Consider the following 6,993-nt stretch of genomic DNA (forward strand, 5'->3'; position numbering starts at 1 on the left):
CCATGTAGTTGAGTGGTTTTGAGTGAGTTTCTTAATCCTGAATTCTAGTTTGATTGCACTGTGGTCTGAGAGATAGTTATAATTTCTGTTCTTTTACATTTGCTGAGGAGTGCTTTACTTCCAACTATGTGGTCAGTTTTGGAATAGGTGTGGTGTGGTGCTGAGAAGAATGTATATTCTGTTGATTTGGGGTGGAGAGTTCTGTAGATGTCTATTAGGTCTGCTTGGTGCAGAGCTGAGTTCAATTCCTGGATATCCTTGTTAACTTTTTGTCCCGTTGATCTGTCTAACATTGACAGTGGGGTGTTAAAGTCTCCCATTATTATTGTGTGGGAGTCTAAGTCTCTTTCTAGGTCTCTAAGGACTTGCTTCATGAATCTCGGTGCCCCTGTATTGGGTGCATATATATTTAGGATAGTTAGCTCTTCTTGTTGAATTGATCCCTTTACCATTATGCAATGGCCTTCTTTGTCTCTTTTGATCTTTGTTGGTTTAAAGTCTGTTTTATCAGAGACTAGGATTGCAACCCCTGCCTTTTTTTGTTTTCCATTTGCTTGGTAGATCTTCCTCCATCCCTTTATTTTGAGCCTATGTGTGTCTCTGCACATGAGATGGGTCTCCTGAATACAGCACACTGATGGGTCTTGACTCTTTATCCAATTTGCCAGTCTGTGTCTTTTAATTGGAGCATTTAGCCCATTCACATTTAAGGTTAATATTGTTATGTGTGAATTTGATCCTGTCATTATGATGTTAGCTGGTTATTTTGCTCATTAGTTGATGCAGTTTCTTCCTAGCCTTGATGGTCTTTACAAATTGGCATGTTTTTGCAGTGGCTGGTACTGGTTGTTCCTTTCCATGTTTAGTGCTTCCTTCAGGAGCTCTTTTAGGGCAGGCCTGGTGGTGACAAAATCTCTCAGCATTTGCTTGTCTGTAAAGGATTTTATTTCTCCTTCACTTATGAAGCTTAGTTTGGCTGGATATAAAATTCTGGGTTGAAAATTCTTTTCTTTAAGAATGTTGAATATCGGCCCCCACTCTCTTCTGGCTTGTAGAGTTTCTGCCAAGAGATCAGCTGTTAGTCTGATGGGCTTCCCTTTTTGGGTAACCCGACCTTTCTCTCTGGCTGCCCTTAACATTTTTTCCTTCATTTCAACTTTGGTGAATCTGACAATTATCTGTCTTGGAGTTGCTCTTCTCAAGGAGTATCTTTGTGGCGTTCTCTGTATTTCCTGAATTTGAATGTTGGCCTGCCTTGCTAGATTGGGGAAGTTCTCCTGGATAATATTCTGCAGAGTGTTTTCCAACTTGGTTCCATTCTCCCCGTCACTTTCAGGTACACCAATCAGACGTAGATTTGGTCTTTTCACATAGCCCCATATTTCTTGGATGCTTTGTTCATTTATTTTTATTCTTTTTTCTCTAAACTTCTTGCTTCATTTCATTCATTTGATCTTCCATCACTGATACCCTTTCTTCCAGTTGATTGAATCGGCTACTGAGGCTTGTGCATTCATCACGTAGATCTTGTGCCATGGTTTTCAGCTCCATCAGGTCCTTTAAGGACTTCTCTGCATTGGTTATTCTAGTTAGCCATTCGTCTAATCTTTTTTCAAGGTTTTTAACTTCTTTGCCATGGGTTCGAACTTCCTCCTTTAGCTCAGAGAAGTTTGATCGTCTGAAGCCTTCTTCTCTCAACTTGTCAAAGTCATTCTCCATCCAGCTTTGTTCCGTTGCTGGTGAGGAGCTGCGTTCCTTTGGAGGAAGAGAGGCACTCTGGTTTTTAGAATTTTCAGTTTTTCTGCTCTGTTTTTTCCCCATCTTTGTGGTTTTATCTACCTTTGGTCTTTCATGATGGTGACGTACAGATGGGGTTTTGGTGTGGATGTCCTTTCTGTTTGTTAGTTTTCCTTCTAACAGTCAGGATCCTCAGTTGCAGGTCTGTTGGAGTTTGCCGGAGGTCCACTCCAGACCCTGTTTGCCTGGGTATCAGCAGCAGTGGCTGCAGAACAGCGAATATTGGTGAACCACAAATATTGCTGCCTGATCGTTCCTCTGGAAGTTTTGTCTCAGAGGAGTACCTGGCCGTGTGAGGTGTCAGTCTGCCCCTACTGGGGGGTGTCTCCCAGTTAGGCTACTCAGGGGTCAGGGACTCACTTGAGGAGGCAGTCTGTCCATCCTCAGATCTCAAGCTGCATGCTGGGAGAACCACTCCTCTCTTCAAAGCTGTCAGACAGGGACATTTAAGTCTGCAGAGGTTTCTGCTGCCTTTTGTTTGGCTATGCCCTGTCCCCAGAGGTGGAGTCTACAGAGGCAGGCAGGCCTCCTTGAGCTGCGGTGGGCTCCACCAAGTTCGAGCTTCCCTGCTGCTTTGTTTACCTGCTCAAGCCTCAGCAATGGTGGGCGCCCCTCCCCCAGCCTCGTTGCCACCTTGCAGGTTGAGCTCAGACTGCTGTGCTAGCAATGAGTGAGGCTCCGTGGGCGTAGGACCCCCTGAGCCAGGCATGGGATCTAATCTCCTGGTGTGCCGTTTCTAAGACTGTTGGAAAAGCGCAGTATTAGGGTGGGAGCAACCCGATTTTCCAGGTGCTGTCTGTCACCCCTTTCTTTGGCTAGGAAAGGGAATTCCCTGACCCCTTGTGCTTCCCAGGTGAGGTGATGCCGTGCCTTGCTTCAGCTCACGCTCAGTGCTCTGCATCCACTGTCCTGCACCCACTGTCCGACAATCCCCCGTGAGATGAACCCTGTCCCTCAGTTGGAAATGCAGAAATCATTCATCTTCTGCATCACTCATGCTGGGAGCTGTATACTGAAGCTGTTGCTAATCGGCCATGTTGGCTAGACTCTGACAATCTTTACATATCCTAATGTAGGCACAGGACTCATGGGATTTGGTGACAAAACTCACATTGATATTTTAGGTTAATTAGCATACAAATATTTTTAGTTTGTTACTCTTTGGATAACTTTGTATTTCTCTTTGAATAACTTTGGTTTACCTATGTTTCTCGCTTTAACTGTTGTTTTTTTCAAAAACCCAGCACCCCCTCCCCAGTACATTCTTCCCACTCTCATGCTTTAATATTCTTGAGAACCCTCTCAGGTTTCATTTTATAGATGAAGAAATTAAGACTTAAAGAAATTAAATAACTTCCTCAAGTCTACACAGCTGGTAAGTAGTAGATCTGGGATTTTGATTCAGATCTATCTGACTCCAGAAGTTGCACTGTCAACCACAATTTTATTCTTGCATTATTTTAAAAGTTTCCTCTATGCATATACCATTAAGTACTTAATTACATGGTATTATGACTTCTCTGAGCTAGTCTGTGACTCCTGGCACAGTTCATACTCTTGTCTATAAGCATGGGAATGATGAAGCATATATCATCCTTAGTGCTCCTTTCAGTTTATGATGGTTCTGATCCATTGCAAAATTTACAGTTTCTAATACCATTAAGTTTCTAGAGAAAAGTAAGCCATTTTCACTGGAGAATCTTTTGGTCTTCTGCTTAACCATTTCTACTTTGTAGCATACCCAAGCCATCCAGCAGAAACTTTGTTTTATAAATAACCCTGAAAACTTTGAATGACTGTATATAATTATCACTCGCTAAAGTGTCTGAAGAATTCCTTTTTTTTGGTGGGGTGGGGAGGGCATATGTGAGCTATCCAAACTGCCAGTGTCCCTGGTCACGTCATATATACCTTCTCACTAGGAACAGATGAATACGAACATTACCATTTCTAATAGCTGTTCTGAACTTACACATTTGCTTAATACTGTATGCATTGAGGGTAGTGGGATTTGAAAGTGACTTTATATAGACAGACTGAGTTATTTTCAGAAAAAAAAAAATGGGGTCAAAGCACACAGGAAGAGTGCATGGTTAGGAAGCGTGAGACCCAAGCCTGATTACAGAATCACAAGAAGGAAGAGTGAAGAACAATGTGGTACAATAGAAAGAGCACAAAGTGAGATTTAGGCCACCTGTTTTACCTTGACAAAATTAATGTTTCTGTGCCTAGGTTTCCTAATTTATAAAATTTGGTAAATTATACTGTACAGTGACTACATAAGAATTGCCAAGGAGATTCTTGAAAACACAGATTCCCAGTTTCTACTTAAAGATTCTCATTTAGAATATCTGAGTTTGGACTAGGAATCTCTGTATTTTAACCAGTTGCCCAGGTGACTCTATTGCATACTATATTGGAAAAGAGATTGTATGCTAACCACTCATTGATTCTAAAATTCTATGCTTCTATGGACTTTTGGTTTTACCGTTATTTTTTTCCTTTTAGGATCCCCATCACAAGGAGGGGAGGGCTACCATCCCAGCTGCAAACTCTCATTCAAGGTTTATGCTGCAGCCAGCAGTGTCCTTGGAGTCTAGTTCAAAGCTGAAGAGAGTGAACCATGGAACTGGGAGCCACTGGCGGAGAGGCTGGCCTGAAGGAAGGGAAGTGTTTGAGCCAGAATGTACTGACGCACAACTAGGAAACCACAAGACTGGTGAGAACCTTTCCAAAACTGAGCTTTATGATCAAAAGAGGTACAGGAAACAGCTCTGCCAAGAGTCCTTTCTGCTCCTGGCTGGAACCCTGAGCTTCTGAGGCTCTCTGAGTCAACTCCCTGAACAGATGCTGTCACCCAAGGAGCCATCACTAAAGCATTTTTTTGCTTTGCTCTGAGGTGGCCTCACTGGTGGGTGCAAGTGAGTTACTGTCTCTTTTTCTCTTTCTTGTTTCTTTCTTTTGGCAGAAGTTGCCATATGATGACTCAATTCTGAATTTTCAGAGGCCATAGGTTACTGGATTTATGCCCTTTGCCAACTGACTATTGTTTGGTGCTGAGGGCCTGTATACAAACACAACATCCCCAAACTCTTATCAATACCTAGATCACCTGATGTGAATCTATCAATACCCTGGACTTAACAGAGTACTGAAGGAAAGAGAACCGGCAATTCCTTCATTTCTTACATCGCAGCCAGTAGTCCTTCTCCCAGGCTAGTCTTCCTTTTGTTTCCCCTAAGAATGACTCAACTAGGAATTGCATTCAGATCCCTGTCACAGATATAAATCTTGTCTGGATACAAGGTCAAAATAATTGTGTTCCTGTGGATTCTTTTTCTTTTTTCAACCAGAGTAACTACCAGTTGCCATGAAATAAATCACATCATCATATGGCAGATCCAGCTAATAGCTGAGACTAGCAGGATAACTGAACCATGTTCTCTGAGCTAAATGATGGAGAAGTTGGACTGGCCATGGAGCACTTCAAATTGATTGCTTAGTAATGGGATATTTTTCCTGGAAAGACAACAGAATAATTCTGAATTGTTGGTTCTGTCATGGGTACAGTCTCCCATGTACAGGAAAATAAAGAAAGTGTGATGAATTTTTCATCTGGCCTTCTGCCTACTTTCTTGCTTTCTGCATGTCTCCAATTTTAGTCTGTAAGCCCTGCCTAGATGAACAATCACTATTGCCCATGTGGCATAAAACCTACAATTTAACTATACTTCTTACCAAACTCTCAGCAAGTATGAGGTAGCCAACAGCTTTTTCAAGATAATGACTGAGTCTTAGCTTAGGTTTCAGTCATTTTAGGAAACATAAAAAATTCAATGGTGGGAGATCATACACCCTCTGCAAAGATGTCAGAGGTCAAGTTTTGGGAGAGTCCACACACAAACTGAGCAGTGATGGTAAAATGTATTTTTGAAATATTTCTCCTCTGTGACTGTTATGTGAAGTAGAGCAAACACATTGTGCTGCAGTGCTCTTTAGGACATGCCTTTTTTGGGAAGTGCTAACTTTATACTCTGCTGACAACAAACATTTGAATATAAAACCTTATTTTTTTCTCTTACTCTGCTCCACTTTTGGCTCAGCTTATCCTACCAAAACACACTTCAAAAGACTTCTTTATAGAAAGAATGTTTCAAAAATATAATATTTCCATCTGTTATTTCAATAATACATGCTCTGGGACTCTCTTTATGAACCATTTTCCTTTCTTTGCTCCCATTTAGATGTATAAATATTTGATTCTAAAGCTCTAAGGAATAGTCAGCCAATCGGGTCACTAAATTGTGAACATTCCTAACCCTATAATTTTGTCTATAGCAGGCACCTCCTGCTGTGGAACTAACTGCTAAGGGATTATAGCAATGTAATCCTCAGACTGTTCCATCTCAAGGTTACTCTGAAGTGGAGGGAAGGAAACCGTTTTAATTTTGATAAAATAAACTTTATTTTGTAACTTTATTATTTGTTTTTCTTTTTCCTTTCAACACTTCAGAATAGATGTGTCTGGTAATTTGAAGTTAGCCTCCCTGGTTGAGGTGCCCTAAACCACCTCATATTCTTGTAGCTTTCTTAAGAGGCCACACAGCATTTGTTTCTGTCATTACAAAGTGTAGAACTTGAGTTTTTCTAACACTCATGAGCTGAACCAAGCCACATATGGACTCTTATTAACATGCTCAATTAGGTGCATTCCTAATGGGTGGCAACAGAAGATGCATAGAAAGTGTCATGCCACCCATGTATGTTTGAAATGTCGGACCATGTGCAAAACTTTAAGTTACTTTTCTGCTTCCTAGGCTTTGCCCACCAGACCTTTATTTCAGCAATTATTGAAGCAATTGCATTTAAGGTTACAACATGAATTTCATGGGAACTCCCTGTTTGATATAAATGGAAACATGTTCCTTGGAATAAAATATCTTTATGAGTGAAGTTTAATATATTTTGAATCAGGGCCAAAGAGATCTTTTGCTGTGTGTGAAGAATAAAGTAAAAATTCCATTAATAAAATTTTGTGGCTTGATAGGTGGAGAAAAATCTTTTCCAGGATAAAAATATTGTCATGTTTTTCTCAAATTAAAAAAATGTAAAGTTATTGACAGTCACTTAAAACTAAGCCTAATTATTAGAATATTGATAGCCAAATATTTCTGGAGACAATAGGGCAAAAATGTT

General features: G+C 40.8%; 1 long non-coding RNA gene across 2 annotated transcripts in view; it reads left to right on the forward strand.

Moving 5' to 3' along the window:
- LOC105740576 overlaps positions 1-6,275 on the forward strand; it is a 60,852-nt gene extending 54,577 nt beyond the window's left edge. The window contains exon 3 of one of the 2 annotated variants that reach the window (XR_001116623.1): positions 4,306-6,275. This is a non-coding gene — a long non-coding RNA (uncharacterized LOC105740576). The remainder of the gene's footprint in view (positions 1-4,305) is intronic. The other variant, XR_001116621.1, reaches the window with a different exon arrangement.
- The last annotated feature ends 718 nt before the right edge of the window (positions 6,276-6,993 follow it).

Source organism: Nomascus leucogenys, chromosome 12, assembly GCF_006542625.1.
Source record: "Nomascus leucogenys isolate Asia chromosome 12, Asia_NLE_v1, whole genome shotgun sequence".
Taxonomy (NCBI): domain Eukaryota; kingdom Metazoa; phylum Chordata; class Mammalia; order Primates; family Hylobatidae; genus Nomascus; species Nomascus leucogenys.